We start from the raw sequence: 21,295 nt of genomic DNA on the forward strand, positions 1-21,295 counted from the left end.
CTAATGGGGCGATAATTTCCAGGGTCTGTAGTCACTCCTCCTTTATGAAGAGGGATGACTGTAGCAGTGCACCATTCAGTAGGGACAAAGCCTGAGGTGAGGCTATGAGTGAACAGAGCACACAGATGTGGTGCCAATTAACTTTGTAATTAATTTAGAACACAGCCAGGGATATTGTTGGGTCCCATGGAAGCTGTATTCTTTGCCTTAGACAATGCAGCTTTAACCTGTGCTGCAGTAATGCAGGGTGCCTGGCATTCTTCTTGTATTGAGATTGGTCCTTTGGGGGGATTGGACGGGTAAGGTTGGCACTGAATCTGTTGGCCAGTATGTTGGCAATATCTGTTGGCTTAGTATAGGAGGTACCATTGTACAGAAACTCAGAGTAAATCTGGGTATTGCCATGGAGATTCTTGATATAACTAAAGAAGGCTTTGTGGTTGTTTTTAGTGTCTGCCACAATTCTGCCTTCATAGCTGGCTTTGGAGGTTTTGATGAGGGATCTCAACTTTTTGTTGAGGCTAATAAGGGAATTTTTCTTGTCTTGGGACTTCCCCTTTTTCTGCAGCAAGTTCTTCCTTCTGTTGTAGAGTTTATTAATGGCAGGGGGCCACCAGACTGACTTCCTTTTTTTGGAGGAGAGCGTCTTGGTTCTGTTGGGTATGGATAGTTCCATGCATTTATGTACGTGTTCGTACAGTCTTTATGATTCGGCAGTCATGCATCTATTTTCCATTGGCGTGGGTGCCATGAAATTAGCCACCTCTGTTTTAAACAGCTCAAAGTCAACATTGGAGAAGTTTTTCATGGTGGATACCTTTGCAGGGGGTGTGGTTAAGATGTGGATTTCCATGGTGATTAGCTTGCAGTCAGATCTAACCAGGGAGGAATTAACTATTGGTGTAGAGCAATGGTTGCCCATGTTAGTAATAACCAGGTCAAGGATGCTGTTTTCTCTAGTGGGGGTAACAATGATCTGGCCCAGGGCATTGGAATTAATGAATTCCAGGAGGCATTGGGCCAGTGCATTGGTGGCTGAGTAGTTTTCCCAGTTGATGGAGAGGCAGTTGAAGTCTCCTAGTATGAGAGTGTTGGGTTGGACCTTGATAGATTCCAGGGTGCTTAGGAATGTGGAATGAGAGTCTAGGGCCATGGTTGGGGACCTATAGCAGGCTATGACCTGGATCGCAGTCTTAGTCAATGTTAGTTGTACCTGAAGTATCTCAGATGCATTATGCTAGGCTACTAGTCTGGAGATGTGCATATCCTTTATGAATATGGAGACACCACCACCTTTGGAACTTTAGTCCATGTTTTGGAGCCAAAAGGTTTGGAATGAGTTATAGCCTGGTAGCATGGGGTGCTTTCTACTGCTTTAAATCAGGTCTCCGTTACAGCACAAATGTCAATGTTCTCCATTTTGAGGAGTGCTTCGAGTGAGTGCATCTTGAGATTTAGACTTCTAGCATTGAGCAGCATGACCCTCAGATTGCATTTATTTATAGGTGTTATGATGGTAATTTCATCTTTGGAACACTGCCTAAAAAGGCACAATAGGGGTGGCAAGAGCCTTAGCCAGTACCCGGAAACACAGGAGTGACAGATGCAGGCCATCTCTGGCAAAGCATTGAGGTCTGTCAGTCATGTCATCCCACACAGACAGATACTGGATCCCATTAGAATGACATCAGAAACTTAACCAATTGCTGAAGTCAATCATTTTTTGTTTGAACTGCGGTATAATTCTAGGTGATGGTAGGATACTGCTCATGGCTAGTGTCATACCTGTCTGGGCCACATAATCCGAGAGCTCCACCATGTCTCTTTTCATGTAGTCCAGGATGGAATGTCTCAGGTCATTTACACCCACATGGACAATGACAGAGTCATAGTTGTACTCATTGTGGAGTGACCTGAGTGCACCTTATTAAGCAGCAGAGAACCTCCAAAGCAGACATCCAAACAACGCCTACCACGAAACAATATCCACGTAGCACATAGCTCACAAAGTCAGTGTGCCACACAATCAAAGCCCTTAAGGCTAAACAACACACCTAATACACTTGTAATAGATGACTCTATTGTCAGACACACTGACGTCCCACTCACCAGGCTGAACAAGGAGAAGGTCACTGTAAGCTGCCTGTCAGGTGCCAGGATCCGCCACATAACACAAGCACTCAGGTCACTCCAAAGCAAGTACAAATATGACTCCATCATTGTCCATGTTGGTGTGAATGACCTGAGATGTACCTCCCTGTACTACATGAAAAAAGACGTACAGGAGCTCTTTGATCATGTAGCCCAGGCCGGTATGACCCTGACCTTGAGTAGTATCTTACCCTCACCAAGAATGATGCCACAGTATAAAGACAAAATGATCAATTTTAACAATTAGTTAAGTATTGGTGTCATTCAAAGGGGATCCAGTGTCTGTCAGCCTGGGATGACATGCTTCGACAAGCCACGTTGCTTCACTAGGGACAGCTTGCACCTGTCACCCCTGGGTTTTTGAATACTGGCAAAGGCTCTTGCCTCCCCCATAGTGCCTTTTTTAAGCAAGGCTCAAAAGACAAACCCACCCCCATAGACAACACAAAGAAAAAAAAACTAAGGGTAATGATGCTCAACGCCAAAAGTCTAAACCTCAAGATGCACGCACTCAAGACTCTCCTCAGTATGGAGAATATCGATATCTGTGCAGTAACAGAAACCTGGTTCAAGGCTCCCGAGAGCACCCCAGCACTAACAGGTTATAGTTCATACCATGCTTTCTGGCCCCAAAACTCAGACTGAACCAAAAAGGAGGGGGGGGTATCCATATTTATCAAAGATACTCACACCTCCAGGTTAGTGGCACTGCACGGAGCATCGGAGACCATCCATGTGCAACTTAGAGTGGGCAAAACTGCCTTTCAGTTTATAGCCTGCTACAGACCACCCTCCCAAACACAAGAACCTCACTCGGCTTTCCTGAGAACACTGGAGAATATGAAGGTCTCTCCAAACACTATTATATTGGGTGACTTCAATGACCCAAACATCGATTGAGAAAACTACTCAAGCCCAAACACCCTCGCCCAACGGTTCCTAGAATTTATAAACTCAAATGCTATGGAACAACTGGTCACCACTCCCACAAGAGGGGAAAACATATTGGATCTGGTCATCACCAACATGGGGTCTCTATGTTCCACACCAGAGGTATACCCCTCATTGGTAAGATCAGACCATAAACAAATCTCACTGGACATCCATATTCTGTCCCCACCCCTAGCCAAGGAAACCACGGTGAAGGACTTCTCAAAAGCAAACTTCACACTTCTCAAAACTGAGGTGGAATCCTTCAAAGCCCCCGGGTCAGTGGAAAATACGGCCCAAAATGCAGAATCCTATACAAAAGCATTCTATGGACACCTACAGGAATGCATGGAGCATGCTATCCCAAATAAAACCAAGACTCACTCCTCCATAGGCAGGAGATCTGTCTGGTGGACCCCGGCCATAAATAAGCTATACAACAGAATGAGAAAGCTACTACATGACAGAGCAAAATTCCAAAAAGGGAAGGCGTCACTGATCAGTAATAGCAAGAAACTGCAATCCCTCATAAAATCATCTAAGGCCAGCTTCGAAAGAGAAAATTGCACAAGACACTAAAGATAATCACAAGGCCTTCTTTAGTTATGTCAGAAACCTGGGAGGCAACTCCCAGATATGCTCTGAGTTAGTGCAAAATGACAAAAAATACACTGAACCCACAGACATTGCCAACATCCTGGCAGAAAGGTTCAGTGCAAACCACCCCCCCTTCCCCCCAAAAAGAGCATATGTCTATCCCAACAGAGTGTAGCCTTCCTGAGATCACAGATGCACAGGTGAGAGCTTCCATCTCCAAAGCAAAAAACACAGCATCAATGGGACCAGATGGTGTCCCGGGCTGCGTCTTACATGAGCTCCAAGAAGAACTAAACCCTCATATAAAGTCACTGTTCAATCTCAGCCTTACTACAGGATATGTACCCAAGGAATGGTGTACAGCAACAGTGGTCCCACTCCACAAAGGTGGTGCCACAACAGACCCCGGAAACTATCGCCCTATAAGCCTGTCTAGCCTGGTCTGCAAAGCTATGGAATGTATCATCATGGAAATCATAAAAAAAGACATTGGGAACCTCCAGACACTGGATCCTACTCAATTTGGCTTTGTTAAGGGCATATTTTGCCTCTTGAACCTGGTCGACTTCTTTGAAACAGTTATCAAAGCCATAGATGAAGGGAAGGTAGTCCACACAGCCTACTTGGACCTCGCAAAAGCCTTCGACACAATACCCCACTCGGGCATCATAAATAAGCTCACCAGCTTAAATATCAACCCCTATGTCACAAGATGGGTTGCAAACTGGCTCAGGGATAGAACCCACATGGTCAGAATAGCAGGTGCCATGTCAGACTCTAAACCAGTTACAAGTGGTGTCCCACAAGGCTAAGTCCTGAGACCTCTCTTGTTCGGTATATATTTCTCCGAGGTACAGGCTAACATGGGTGGACTATGGCTGACCAAGTTCGCAGATGACTGCAAACTGGGTGCTGTAATCGACTCTCTGGCTGACACAAGCATCCTCCAAAAGGGTCTCACAGAGACGGATAACTGGTGCCAGAGCCATGGCCTAAAGCTAAATGCCAAAAAGTGCATAGTCATCCCCTTTGGGAAAAACAAAGTGCCCACAAATTACCACATAGGTGGTAATCCATTACGTACAGAAGAAGTAATTAGGGACTTGGGGACCCAAGTAAATAGCAATCTCTCCTTTGACAATCACGTTGCCAAAGTGGTTAGAAAGACCTTCTATATAGCCCACCTTATCACAAAAGGGTTCACATTTAGATCAAGAGAGGTCATTGTGCCCCTCTACTCATCACTTATCAGGCCCATAATTGAGTACAATGCCCCATTTGGGATGTATCTTACCCGACACCTTCAACAACTGGAAAGACCCCAAACGTATCTCACCAAGAGGATCAAGCGGCTCAAACAGATGCCCTATGCAGTTCAGCTAAAGAAACTCCAGCTCTACTCAGCTGCATACCGCCTACTCAGAGGCAATATGTGCCTCACGTATAAAGCCATGTCGAACCCAGAATTAATGGACATGCTTCATCTCAGGAAATCCAAATCCCTTAGAGCTAGATGCTCCAGGGACTTGAACCTCAGCACAGAAATAAATAGGACATGCTGGAGGGACAGATTCATATCCCAGAGACTCCCCTCACTCTGGAACAAAATCCCAATCCATGTTAGGCAGAGCCCCTCACTGACCCTCTTCAAGAGAAATCTTGACGAGTGGATGGGAGATCGTAAGTTTACCCCTGGGATCTCTTCTGTGTCCCTGATTGACAAAGGAACAGTAAACTAACCTTAAAAGGGCTACCTTCTGTGACCACCTATACAGAGGCACAGTCAACTAATCTAAAAGGGTGGCGAAAGCCAAACACACTCTGGCTAGGCTTATAAATGCCCTAGGGCAGATAGCCTAGTATTAACCTATGAACCTATGAACCAATATGTTATGTGTCAGACTCTGGCACCTGATAGACATCTGACTGCTACCTTCTCCTTATTCAACCTAGTGAGTGAGACATCTGTGTGCGTCACTATTGAGTCACCATTGATTAGTGTATTGGGCAAGATGTTTACCCTTAGGGACGTAAGTTGAGGGGCATACTGTGGAGGTGAGCTACATGTCCTGTGGTTTGTTCTGTGTTGTGGTGGTGGAGTGCATTTCTGTCTTGGAGGTCTCTACTGTTTGAGTAAATATCTATTGAGTGCCTCCGCTAAGGTGGGTGTGTGGTTTGTGTTTTTGTGTGAGAGCTGTGATAGTGAGTGTTCTGGAGGGCTATGTATTCCATGTGGTGTGGTGCAGGTGTTGACCTTCTCCTCTTGACCAGCTAGTCTGGCCTTGGATGGAGAGTGCATAGCTTCCAATTTGGTGATATAAGTGCATCTCTCACAAGTCTGAGTGTTGGGAGGTAAGAGGAGAGGGTTATCTGTGTACATGAGGCTGTTGCTACACTGCCTCAGAATGCCCAAGTGCTCCAAGTTAATAGGAGTAAGCACAGGGAACTGCCCTTTAATCATGCCAGGAGGGGTGGTCGTAACTACTAAGTACTGGAGCTATTTCTGAGAAGCATGACTAGGCCTAATGGTTCTTAAGAGTGTTATAATAATTGCTACAAAAACTTGTTGAAGTGCAAAGTGATTAGGTTATTTAAAGTGCAAGAGAGAAAGAACTAGCAAGATCTAAGGGAAAAACTGAAGAGCAGACTTTCTGGCACCAGTAATAGTTTACTTCAGCTCGGCACCGCTGAACGGAGCTTAAACAAGTGCATACCCATGCAAACGTGAGCTTTTAAGCCGGAAAGTTGAAAGGGACAGAAAAACTGCCCATACATTTAATAAACTACCATTGTAGTGCCAGAAACTACTCCTATTGTGGTAGATAGGTTACCTTATACTTACCACTCCCACTGATAAGCTAGAATGCTTCTATCCAACACAGAAAGGCTTGGGGGGGGGGGGCTCATAAGCCTGCAAACATTCCTGGATACAGCAATTTTGTATCAGGACTAGACTAGTTACAAGAAAGGAAGGAAACAAGTGCAAATGCAGGCTTTTAAACCAGAAAGTTGAAGGGGGTGAAAAAACTACCTAAATAGCCACTAAACTACACTTTATGGGCCAAAAAACACTCCTCTGGTGGTAGATAGGCTACCTAGTGATTACAACTCCCACTGATAAGTTAAAAGGCTTACATCCAACACAGAAAGGCTTGTGAGGGGGGGCCCAGAAGCTTACAAACATCCCTGGATACAGCAAATCTGTATCTGGACTAGACTAGTTACAGGAAAGGTGGGAAACAAGCTTAAAACTTTTTTTTTTTTTTTTTTTTTTACTAATTGCTGATTTCACAGAATATGTCATACTGCAGTTATCAGAGAGCACGCAGTTGGCCAGCTAACATGACCAGTGTGCTTTAATGCATATGGCCTCCTACAAAAGGTAGTGTATCACTTGACAGAATGAAACTTTCCACATGTAAACTTGTTACTACCAAGTCATATTGTATACATCACATCTGTTGAGTAAGCCAATACTGTCTGTTAACAGTTACTTTTGTATACACTACTACAAAGAAGACACTCCGGGGATTTGAACACCTGCCTATCTAACTCATACAATCTCTACACCTGTGCACTAGACACTAGTGCAACAGAAAAGGCCATTGCACAGATGTCAGAAAGTACATAGCGGAATTATCAACTTGAGCAGTGTGTATGAACACATATGGCCATCCTCAAAAGTGAGACCAATATTTGGGTGATCATAACCTTCTCCCTGTATGAATGTTACTAGAATTGTATGCATTACACATGTTGAGTAACTCAGTCTGCCCTGTTATCAGTTTCTGATATATACAGTCACACTAGTTTCATACTGCTAGTCTTGAACACCTATCTACTTATCTCAGTCTTTAGAGCTGTGCGTTAGCTGCTGATACTACAGCTAAAGTAATATCACACTTGTCAGAAAGCTCACATTTAAAGGGTTATCTTGAGCAAGGTTCTTGAAAACATGTGTTCTCCCTTAAAATAGGGATAAAAACTCTCCACCTGCATAAATGTTACCCTAAGTATAATTGTACATTTTACAGTTGAGTAAGTCAGGCCTGCCTCTTACCAATTGCATTTCTTCAGACACACTGCTGGATTACAACACCTGAGTGCCTTAGTCTATATTTTCTAGACCTGTGTTCCAAGTAATGATGCCATAAAGGAAGCCAGACCAGAACTGTCAGGAAGCACACAAATGATGCATGAAATTAAAAAGTTTTTTGGAATGCATATGGCTTCCATTAAAGGGGAGCACAGCACTTGAAGGACAAAAATCATCCACCTATGTAAATGTTTCCAATAATTAAAAGTGGACATATTACATCTGTTTAGTAATCCAGTCCTGCTTGTAACGACTTGCTTTTGTATGCATGCATACTGGATTTGAGTACCTGCCTATATCATGCTTAATTCATTTATTCTCTAGACTTGTGCACTAAATGATGATTACATAGAGGAAATTAGAGCAGAATTGTCAAGATAAACAGGTTTTTAGAATGTATATGGCTTAGGGGATCAAAATCCCCCCACTATGTAAATGTTGCCAGTAAGTAAAGTTGTACATACCACAAATGTTGACCAAGCCAGTCCTGCTTATAATGACGTGCTTTTGTATACAAACTTTGCTGGAACTGAACATCTGAATACCTCAAGTCTTTATTCTCTAGACATGTGTACAAACTACTGATACTACAGCAGAATTCATAAGTAATGATAACCCAGAGGAAGTCATATCAAAAGTTGTAAAAGAAACACACAAATGTAAGTTTTTAGAATGCATATGGCCTCCTTTAAAAGGGAGGACATCACTTGGGGGATCAATAGCCTCCATCTGTTAATGGTATATCTAAGTAGAATTACACACATCCCAGCTGCTGAGTAAGCCTGTCCTGCCTGTTACTATTTACAGTCTCTCTCACACACACACACACACACACACACACACACACACACACACACACACACACACACACACACACACACACAGCTGGATTTGAACACTTGCCTATCTTAGTCTATATTGTTTAAACCTGGGTATTGAGTGATGATGCCAAAGAGGAAGTCACATAAAAATTATGGAAAAGCACACAGCTGAAGTGCCAATTTAAACAGTTTTATGGCATGCATATGGCCTTCTTTAAAAAAGAATTCAACACTCAGAGAATCAAAATCCTCCCTCTGTGTAAATGTTACTTCTAAATACAATTGTACAAATCACATCTGTTGAGTAAGCCAGTTCTGCCTGTTGCCACTTACTTTTGTATACACACACACACACACACACACACACACACACACACACACACACACACACACACACACACACACACACACACACACACACACACACACTGCTAGATTTGAACTCCTACCTATCTCATTCTGCTTTCACTGTACCTGCATACTAATTACTTATGTCAGCCAAGACATCATAACATAGCTATGAGAAAGCACACAACTGAATGTAGTATGACACATGTATGAAGGCATGCCCAATGTACTTTGTGATAAAGACAGCAATAAAGATCACAATTCACAACATTCTGTACTGAAAACTAAAACATCCCAGCTAGAATTTCTACTGTGTGATTCCTTAAACCTCTTGCATTAGAGGCATATGGGATATATGAAATGACCTTTAAGAACATCAGGTTTAAAACTATGTGGTGATTCTGAATGCCCATGACTTTTTTCTTTTTAAGTTATTTAATTGATAAATTCAGGCCAATAAAGCCAAACCCCACTAGCTGTGTAATATTTGGTCTGAATTTGTCCATTAAACAACTTAGAAAGAAAAAAGTCATGGGCATTCAGAATCACCATACAGCTGAAACACCTGATGTTCTTAAGGGCCATTTACATATATCCTACATGCCTCTAATACAAGAGGTTTAAGAAATCACACAGTGGAAATTCTAACTTGGATAGATTTTTCTTGTAGTTTTTATTGTTTTTTTTTGTGTGACCTTTTTACTCATTAACGAAAACATCCCCTCAGTGTTACATTAAAGCTTGGGGTGTTTTATACTTAGAATTACTGAGTCCTGACATGCTTATCATTATTGCTTTCTATCATGTCAAAAGGCTAATCATATTAGTAAGAGCAGCATAATATGAATGCATCTGAAGGCAAATTCTGATTACTTTTTGCTATAAGATGTGAATTGTCATTTACCAGTAGTTAACTGTGCTGATAAATGCCAAGCATCATGCAATAGTGAAAATAACTGGAGTGTTTTGTTATGGTATTCAAAATTATGTCCATGTCTGTTAATAGATACATTTGTTACTTCACATGAGTTGCCATGGTAGTGAATGAGATATATGCGTGTGTAATACTGATGCTGTGTACACATTACTGGAGTGAAAGTCATGCTCGACTAACAGATATGTTACATAGCAATACTGTCACAGGTGAAGCCACAAAGGGTCTTGTGTGTAAAATCTCACAGGTGAAAGAATTCTGCATAATGGAAGTCACAAGGCTGCTGTTACAGACACTGAGCAGGAAGATGTTGGTTGTTAGTGACAGCTGTTACACAGTGGAGAGCCAACCATGCATTCATGGCTATTAATCTACAGGTTATGGTATGATTTATTATTGTAAGTATATTTTATGTTTATGAGTGCATCACTTAAATATTGCTGTTTTGTGTATCCAATGTACAGGATAATAACAAGAAATACATGCATGTGATAGTACTAGTGTACTCATCAATATCAGCCTGTAAATATGTTTGCAAGTATACAAGTCTAATGGAACACACTGTGACACTGGGAAGGAAAATGTAAGAAAACCTTCTCCTCATTTACATACAGTAGTGCACCATTTGCACTGGAATGGACTCCTAACATCACATATACAATAAGCCAGTGAAGCATATACAAGTTACAAAAGCCTGATAAAACAAACACCAACAGGGTAAGGTATCTCCTCAAAAAAAGTAGTATCAAAGTCCAATAAATAGAGGTAGACACTCCAAGACAATCGAAGCCAACCAGGAACTCAATGCAAGAAGTAAAGCAAAATTTCCTTTATTACTAGTAGACAGTAAGCGCTTTCGCGTTGCTCAGAACGCTTCTTCAGACTTCAATAAAAACAACAATGCTAACACTGTTTTTATATACAAAAATAACCAATCAAATTCATGTTATTTAAAACATCCAATAGGACCTACAGGAATAGTCACATGAAAAACACTCATTAGTAGGTTCTTGTATCTCATAGTATGAAAAATAAATAAAAAATAAATATGCATAAATTCCTTACAAAGACTAAGTGAGAAATACTTAGTATTTGAATAACAATGATAAATATACACTCTAAAAATTTTTAAAAGATTCATAAAAAAAGAGATACAAAACTTATGTGTTGTCAATCTATATATGAACAGTGTAATTCATAAAAATATGTAGTTAAAAAGACATCAAGTAAAAAGGTAGGGAAGTGCATATATGTATGTGTGTGAAGAGGGGGAAAAAAAGAGAGAGAAAAAGATGAGTTGCAAAGGGAAAGTGTAGAATGGGCTAAAATGTGAAAAATAAAATAGCATTAACGTTTATAGGGTCTCTCTGCTAAAAATGGTTTCAATGACAATTTGTCATTGATATTGCCTAGTCTTTTTGTTGTCTCCTGACGTCCTATAACCATAAAACTGAAGATATGTGTAGATCCATTCTGCAGCACATGTCTTGCCAAAGCATTGGCCTCATTCTCTCTATTTATCGCATAAATGTGTTCCCTGATTCTCTCCCTCAGAGTTCTATTGGTTTTGCCAACATAGAAACTCTGGCATTTCTTACACACTGCTATATATATAACATTTCTAGATTTACAGTCCGCATAATCATTAAATTCATATCTAATATTATTATCAGGGTGTATAAATATATTGGAATTCATAATAAAGTTACACTGATTGCAACTCCTACAGGCATAAGTGCCCTTTCTTTGCGAACTAATCTTATTGCTCCTACTGTTCTCATAACACAAATGACGTTTAAGAGATTTGGTATTCTTATAACTAATAGCAGGTCTATCACCCACCAATCCCTTGATGTTGTCATCTAAAAGCAAAATGTTCCAGTTTTTATTTATTATATTAACAATAGAGCTATTAGTATTGGTATATGGAATCAATAACCTCTTCCTCCTATCTCTAGATCTAGATGTATACCTATATACTCTATTACAGTCCTTAATAATAGATGGTACCGTACGCTCATTTCTCATATCCTCTTTCTATAAATTCATGATGCATAGTATCAACTGCTTGTAACAGAGCATCTTCCTCACTGATGATACGTGAGAAGCGTGTCAGCTGATTCTTCACTATATTCTTGTGAATATGCTGTGGGTGCATGCTGGTCCTATGCAAGATGGCATTACGTCTACAGGGTTTCCTAAAAATATCTGATGTTAAATAGCCTCCATCTAACCTTAATGTAACATCCAAAAAGTCTATTCGAGTGGGTGAAGTTGTACCAGTAAAACTCAGAAAGGTTGTAGTGCCATTAATGTATGTCATAAAATCATTAAAAGTGTCTACATCACCTTCCCAAATAAAAAGAATATCATCCACAAAACATCTATAGTATGTTATACACTTCGAATAAATCATATGTTCCAATATATAGGTGACTTCCCAATATGCCATCACAAGATTGGCATATGAGTTGGCGCAAGATGTTCCCATCGCCACACCTTGAGTTTGTAAAAAATAATCATCTTTAAAAAGAAAGACATTATTATTAAGGACAATGTCCAATAACATAGTAACTCTTATAATTTCAGAATTACTCATTCCTTTTCTCATCAAAAACAATCTCAAGTAATCTAACCCTATATCATTGGGTATACAAGTGAAAAGGGAGGCCACATCTAAAGTTACTAGTATGGCAGGTTGTGTGATACCAATATTGCCATTCTGGATTGACAAAGTCTCTAAAAGTTGTTGAGTATCTCTCAAAACAGAGCTAGTTGAATCTACCATGCGTCTAAGTGTTTTCTCCAAGAAAATAGAGATAGTTTCAGTTATCCACCCACGTCCTGACACTATGGGTCTGAGTGGGGGGTTAGTCATGGTCTTGTGTATCTATTTATACACCCTGATAATAATATTAGATATGAATTTAATGATTATGCGGACTGTAAATCTAGAAATGTTATATATATAGCAGTGTGTAAGAAATGCCAGAGTTTCTATGTTGGCAAAACCAATAGAACTCTGAGGGAGAGAATCAGGGAACACATTTATGCGATAAATAGAGAGAATGAGGCCAATGCTTTGGCAAGACATGTGCTGCAGAATGGATCTACACATATCTTCAGTTTTATGGTTATAGGACGTCAGGAGACAACAAAAAGACTAGGCAATATCAGTAATAGAACAGAGCAAGAAGAGATTAAATGGATCATTAAGCTCAGAGCGGACAAAGGGCATGGCCTCAATGACAAATTGTCATTGAAACCATTTTTAGCAGAGAGACCCTATAAACGTTAATGCTAATAGACATTTTATTTTTCACATTTTAGCCCATTCTACACTTTCCCTTTGCAACTCATCTTTTTCTCTCTCTTTTTCTCCCCCTCTTCACACACATACATATATGCACTTCCCTACCTTTTTACTTGATATGTCTTTTTAACTACATATTTTTATGAATTACACTGTTCATATATAGATTGCCAACACATAATTTTTGTATCTCTTTTTTTATGAATCTTTTAAAAATTTTTAGAGTGTATATTTATCATTGTTATTCAAATACTAAGTATTTCTCACTTAGTCTTTGTAAGGAATTTATGCATATTTATTTTTTATTTTTCATACTATGAGATACAAGAACCTACTAATGAGTGTTTTTCATGTGACTATTCCTGTAGGTCCTATTGGATGTTTTAAATAACATGAATTTGATTGGTTATTTTTGTATATAAAAACAGTGTTAGCATTGTTGTTTTTATTGAAGTCTGAAGAAGCGTTCTGAGCAACGCGAAAGCGCTTACTGTCTACTAGTAATAAAGGAAATTTTGCTTTACTTCTTGCATTGAGTTCCTGGTTGGCTTCGATTGTCTTGGAGTGTCTACCTCTATTTATTGGACTTTGAAGTTACAAAAGCCACTGACATTCTTTTAATGTCAGTCAGAATTGCTTAATGAAGCACACTGCTGCCAAGTTCATTTGCATGACTGATTGCAAAGTATTAATGCATGCATAATTAGTTTTTGAGTGTTTGCCTTTGGAGAAGAACTAGCAGGAGGTCTTGTTGCTTGATGCCAAGTGTCACACAAATGCTGAGGACAGAAATAAAGATTTCTGTTCACAGGCCATTTCTGGTCATGTGTGTGGTGTGTGAATCTATTTTTGACAAGATTAAAATTGTGACAGTGGTGAAAATGGTGAGAAAATAGAGGGTATGAATAAGCATGATTGTGGTGAGAAAGGACCAAAGTTATACACTTCATCACAAGCTAAGATTGTGTACATACATAAAATTTTGGAAATTTAGATACCTACATCATGAAAGATGTGTGGCAATAACTTAATAATGTTGTCAGACAAATTGGAAAAAAATTAAGTATATATATATATATATATATATATATATATATATATATATATATATATATATAAAATACATGGACAAAGAGTGGAGAGTTATGACTGGGGTGCAGTTTTTTGTGAGATCTGTGCAAGTTTTATTTATTTTTTAAAGGAGAGAATAATGTTAAAGATGTTTATAAATAACAGGGTTAGGTATGTCAGGTTGATTAGGTATCAGGCATAGACATACAGAACATACAAGATAGGAATGATGACTGACTCAAGAGAGAGAGCACCATGATTGGTGTTAGGTATGAGACTTCAGAGGTGCATCCCCATCTAATGTGAAGATAGTGAGACATTATTAGAATTATCTCCTGTCCTGAGGCAGTATCAGATTGGTCAGCAATTTGATGATTCACTGCAGGATTTTTTCCATATTGCTAACACAGGCATGGAGGCTCCTCTCAATAATCTCCTCACCCAACCATATCAGCTCTTGTGATATTACATAATCACCACCTTCACTGGTACCACTTCAACTGGGTACCACTATATCAGCCCTCAGGGCAGAGCTGCCTGATGCAGGCAGCACAGGTAGTGCAGGTTTTGTGGAGGCAACAGTGGCAGATTTTGAACCAGAAGTGCTGGATGCCTATGCTGGTGGTGTGGTGATGGCATTACCAAAAGCCACCTGTTGGTGGACTGAGCCTCTGCGGCTATTCTAGCTCCATGTGTTGGTGGCTGTGATATACCAGGAATATGGGCAGGATTCACAATGGCTTGCATGGAGTCTAAGAGTCGTGTAAGACTCCATGCAGCCATCGCGATCCAGGAACAGCCCGAAATCCCGTATAAGAGACCAGCTAAAATGACTCTTACATGGGCAGGGCGTGGATATGCTAATCACCGCACTTGCAGTTGAAAAGCATGCGAATGAGGTAGATTAGCGATCCACGAAGCTGAAACCAGCCCGTGTAAGAGTTGTGTTAGGTGCAGAAATGTACTCAGTTGACAACTGAGTACGTTACTGCAAATAACACAATGGAGCCATGACAGCTCCAAATAAAGTGTGCAGATGTTGCAGTCAGCATGCCAATGGCCAAATATGTGGCCATTGGCATGGTAACCCGATGCAAACATGAAATAAAAAATTTTTATTTTTTTCGGCCCCGCACAAACGGGCTGTGCAATATAAAACAGAAAAATAAAGGTTTGAAACCCACAAATGTGAATTTTATATAATGCATGGATTTGCAATGCAGGGACTAGCAGACCAAAAACAACATGGCCACAGTCTAGTGGTTGCTATGGGGGGAAGCTGAGTGTAAGACATGTAACTAAGCATTAGTAGGCAATCCTATGTAAATGAGTGGTAGGATAGTGAATCACACTGTCACATAGCAAATGAGCACATCCCGTGTAGTGTAAGAGTTAGATAAGGGGGAGTAACAGAGTAGGAGATAGGTGACATCACAGGGGGGAATGTCAGGAAGAAATCAAGCTCATTGGAGCAAAGTGGTATGTGAAAGATGTCAATCACACAGCTTAAAAGAGGAGTGTCAACAGATAAGCATGGGAAAGTCAAGAAATGGAAAGTGTACACTGTGGCCAACACCAAAGTTTCTTGCTGTACGGTCATGCACTCGTGTGCACGCTGGGAGCCGCGAGTAAGACAGAGTGCGCGCGTGTAAGGCAGAGTAAGCATGTAGGAGCCTGTTTAAAAATCTGTAAACCTGTTTGCACTGGTGTGGGCGTGTTTTAATCCAAATAAGCAGATTCTAGTCCGTGTAAGCATGTGTGCATGCATGGTAGCCACTGTGAGCATGTTTTCGCTGGTATGCGCGCTGCTCCCCCCTGAGGAAACAGAGAGGAAAAAGGAAGCAGAAGAAATAGTAGGAAACTAGCAGGGAATACTTGTAGAGGTAGCAGGTGAAAACAATTAGAAGCAGGCAATTACACAGGCAGAATACAAGCCCAGCCCAGCACTTAAAACACTGCAAAAAAGCATTGCAGTATGTTTCTCTCAAGAGACACTGCAAGACAGGAGTAAGCTAGTAGAAGTGAAAACTGAAAAAGCTGCACTCAGACCAAACATGCTAGGGGCTGCCATAGCTGTCATAAGGAGACATAGAAGACTTGCTGAGGGTGGTGATAATGGAAATACTGCCAGACAACCCACAGTGAGGAGACAGAGAAGAGTGTACAGGCCCAGGGTCACCTACCAGGGGTTACATGAGCTGGAGATAGTGGAGTGCTATAGAGTGGACAGAGACTTCCTGCAGCAAATTGTTGAGCTGTGCAGGCCACACCTCACACACAGAACCAACAGAGGGGAACCCATCCCAGTGGAAACCAAGGTATGTGTTGGCCTAAGAATACTAGCAACAGGTACCTTCCAGAGACCAACTGGTGATATGATGGGGATATCACAGGCATCAGCCTCCAGGGTACTGCACCAGTTCTGGATGCCATGTCAGCACATGTCGGTAAGCATGTATATTTCCCCAATGCCCGTGAGGTATTGGCCAGCAATATGCGTCTCTTCCAGCAAATAGCGGAATACCCTGAGGTAGTGGGTGCATAGACTGCACACACATATGCATCAAAACACCAGCCGGTGAGCAGGGTAGGGCCTACATTAACCGCAAGGGCTTCCCCTCCATCAACTGCCAGGTCATGTGTGATGCCCAGGGCATAATAATGAATGTGTGTGCTGGCTGCCCTGGGAGCTACCATGATTCTCATATCTGGCATTTGACGCAGCTGTACCAGACATTTGCTAATGGGGACATCCCACATGGTCACCTAGTGGGGGATGCAGGTTATGCACTGGAGCCGTCGCCAAGGGAGCCCGCAGGATTTTTTGCAGGGGGTGCAAACCCAGAGCCCCACCCACATAGCTCTCCCTGCCCCCTGTCAACACAACCCCGCCCAAGTCCACCCACCCCAAGCCCCACCCACACAGCCATTCCAGTGTCCCATTACTTGGCTATTTCTTCCCATTTGCTGTAGACACTGTTCAAATCTGTGTGCATACTGTTTTATGCTTTAGTTCTACAATGATTATAGGCAGTTGGATTTAATTTACAACTTTAATTTCAAACATTATAGCCCAAACACTGAGACATTTACTAAACCTAAACAAAGCAATAGTCTTACAATGAAAACAGACTTGGCATTAAAGGTTCTCTACTTTTGAAACTCACATTCAATGAAACAGCATTGAAACCCACATTCAAAGAAAATGCATCTGGCCAGGGCAGGTTATTTACCTTTGAACTGTTTTCAAGCAATAGGCTCCATGCACACTGTTAGGGCCATGCAAAAGTTTTGATTTACCTGATTGTATTAATTATAATATATAATTGAATTATATCCCTTAAGTAAAAGTAATCTGAATAATTCCACATTAAAGATATATGAAACTAATGAAGATGTTTTTGCTAGAAAACAACTGTATATTTCAGTGTTTCATCTACAAATTCAGTGCCTGCTGCCATCAAAGAATAAAATTGCCTATGTTAAATTAAAAAAATGGTAAGCTGGTATATTGCAATAGAAAATGGATGGCAAGCTGAAAAACAGGTTCATAGTTATTAGGCATCTCATCCAAAGGAGGACATCCTCAGGACTGCAGCATACAGATGTACAAGCTGTAGGAATAGAACCTCAAGCCTCTCCATTAAGATGCAAGTATTCTACTTGCGGTGCTACTAACATAGCTTTAAAACTTTATACCACAATAGAGATACTATTTGCTAAACAAAACAGTTGCACATTGTAAATAGACTTGGCATGAGCAGCAGTGAACTTAGCTTCCCTTAAAACTCACAGTTCCTTGAAAATGCACTTGAAAATAAATTCCACCTGCAAACTCTAACTTGGGCATTTCACTTTCTCTATCCCTCACAAACATACCATACCCCCAAGGCCTCAACCTTAGTGCAAGAAATCTGGACAAAGCCTAAAATAAATAGGGACAGATTATAAATATGGCTCTCATAAAGTTAGAAAATTGCAAGAGTAACAGGATTTGTGTTAGTATGCATTTTTCTAAATGATATGACATCTAAAACTGAAATGTCTCATTATTTAGCAACTTCAATCCTTTTTAGGAGGAATATGGGGCAAAAATCTGGACATTCTGCAAAAACCTGGACAGCTGAGGGGTATGCTACCTCCCTCATACACACACACACACACACACACACACACACACACACACACAAAATAATTCTGGTCAGACTTGAATTAGTTCTGGGAAGGTTGCACTGAACGGCACCGTGCTTGATCTGAAGTGGGTGAAATCCTGGTAGCCAGTGATAATAACTGAACTGCAGCTCAGCAATGTGGAGCATTAAAGCATTTTTAGCAGAGCATTGTTTCATCACTACCTATTGTGTTTGCACATAAGCTCTTTGATACACCTTCCTGACTGTATTACATTATATTCCTTGTACAATACAGTACAGTTGTTAGAGGGCATTTTAAAATTATTGTTTTGAACATTTTTCCAGTAAACAATGAAACAAAAGGCATACACTACTGACAAAACTGCCCAATTCAGAACATTTCCATCATAAAAAGTTTACTTAACCTTCTATAGTCCACCAGTATCAGTAAAAAAATATGCACAATCTCTGAAGTAGTAAAATCCACATTAAAGAAATTTGTAACTAATAAAGAGGTTGCTGCTTTATATGTCATTATTTAATCTACAAATAAAGTGCCTGTTACCCTTGAAGAATAAATTGCCTTTGTTGCATGCAATAAAAAAATGATAAGCTAGTAATACCGCAATAGGGAATGGATAGCAAACTGATAACAGGTTCATAGTTCCTAGGTATCTTTACCAAAAGGACTGCAGCATCCACCCCCTTTACAACACAGTACAGTATCAGCAATGCATCTACCTACTGTGGGAGTAGAACCCACAGCCTTCAGCATCAAAAGCAAGGACACTATATGTTGTGCTATAAACAATGCAAGTAGACTAAACATAAGCAGCACTAAACTTTTGCTTCCCTGCAGCTCTCAGCTTGTAAAATCTACAAGACACTCAGCTGTATCTCTGAACTTTGCAGCACAAGAAATCTGGAAAAAGCCAAAATGTATTGGGGGGGGGAGAAAAGGCCAAAAACCAGGGACACATTTTAAACATTGCTTGTATAATGTTGGAAAGTTGCTAGAATAAAATGCTGCATTACCACCATACATTTCACTGCCACGTCTTGAACCCAGGGGACCCTGTGCAAAACAGTCAGAGCAACATACCACTACACCAACTCAGCTGTTTTGTGAAAGAGGAAGACTGAAATTTAAATGGCTACCATTTAGTGAATTCAGTTCTCACCATAGCACAGCTGTCAACCTCTTAGCACAAAATACCTGAACAAAGCCAATAATGGGTGAATACAGCCCCCAAACATTTAGTGAATTCAGTTCTCACCATAGCTCTCAACCTCTTAGCAAAGAACACCCGGACAAAGCCAGTAATGGGGGAATATAGCCCCCAAACATATTCAGTGACTTCAGTTCTTACCGTAGCTCTCAACCTTAGCACAAAATTTGTATGAAGCCAATAAATACCTGAACAAAGCCAATACTGGGTGAATACAGCCCCCAAACATATTCAGTGAATTCAGTTCTTGCCATAGCGCTCAACCTTAGCACAAAACCTGGATGAAGCCAATAATGGGGGGGGGGGATATAGTCCCAAAGACAGGGATACATTTCAAATATCCATCTTGTACACTTAAAAATTGCTAGAATAAAAGCTTTTGTTACCATGCACTTTCTGAAGAATATGAAGTCTGATATTGAAATGAGTGCCCATTTTTTTAACATTTGTTAACCAGGAAAGTCTGACTTGGAAAATAAGCTAATTTTTAGCAGAGGCCCAGGGAGAAACACTCCAGACAGCCAAGAATCAAACGAGAGAACATGTAGCTGTCAGGCAACAAGGACACAAATACAGAAACCACAGATTTTATGAGGAACAGAAAAAGTATGAGGGAAAAGCCTGCAACATTTTTACAAATGGTGGTGGGTAGGGAATTCAGGCCCTTGCCACTTGGGCCCAAGGTACAGGGTTCAAGCCTTATTCTCTACCCACCACCATGTAACTCCTAGGGCATTTCACACATACGCACATACAGGGGTATAGCGAGGGTATATAATCCATGTCATGCAGTTTTTAATTATTTTGTGCAATGGTTATATATTTTGTGCATGACCCTTTTTCAGAATGTGTATTAGCCTGTTTTTTTTTTTTTTTTCTTCTTCTTTTGCTTAAACGTTGTCAATTTCAGCTTTTTATCACTACTGAAAATATATAATGTCCAGAAATATGCGCTGGCTCAGATGAGTGACTGCTACACTTGGGTGGAGGCACTGGAGGGGCAACCACATTATGGAAGTTGTTAAACCTGATGGTCTACTTTTTGGAAGCTGGCACACAATTCCAAAATCCTGGCTACATGATTTAAACATGTGTGTGGATATTATAGCTCTCAACTTTCCTTGATTTTCTGGTACATTACTGAGGACTAGTGTTCATCGGTAATGACAGATATTTGAATTTCATACTTTTGTTGTTTAGAAAAATGTGTGTTGATGCAGAATTGTTGTTCTATTATTTTTAAGTGAATTACATAAATATTTAAACATTTATCTTGAATTTGGGGCTCAGAACCCCCATTATTTTGTCTTTTTCCCCAATTCTTAAGCAAAGAATTTCAGAAGGCATGTGGGCATCTTACGTTATAAGTTATTTTTATACACACACACAGACACACACACACACACACACACACACACACACACACACACACACACACACACACACACACACACACACCTTACAAAAGCTGCCTGTTTCAGCTCCACTAAAGCATCCCATCTTCCGTACACACACACACACACACACACACACACACACACACACACACACACACACACACACACACACACACACACCTACCTTACTAAAGCTGCCTGTTTCAGCTCCACTAAAGCGTCCCATCTTCCGTCCGTTTCGGTTCCCGCTCGCAAGGGTCCCATCTTCAGTAAGG

Source organism: Protopterus annectens, chromosome 3.part0 (assembly GCF_019279795.1).
Source record: "Protopterus annectens isolate FY-2018-M chromosome 3.part0, PAN1.0, whole genome shotgun sequence".
Taxonomy (NCBI): domain Eukaryota; kingdom Metazoa; phylum Chordata; order Ceratodontiformes; family Protopteridae; genus Protopterus; species Protopterus annectens.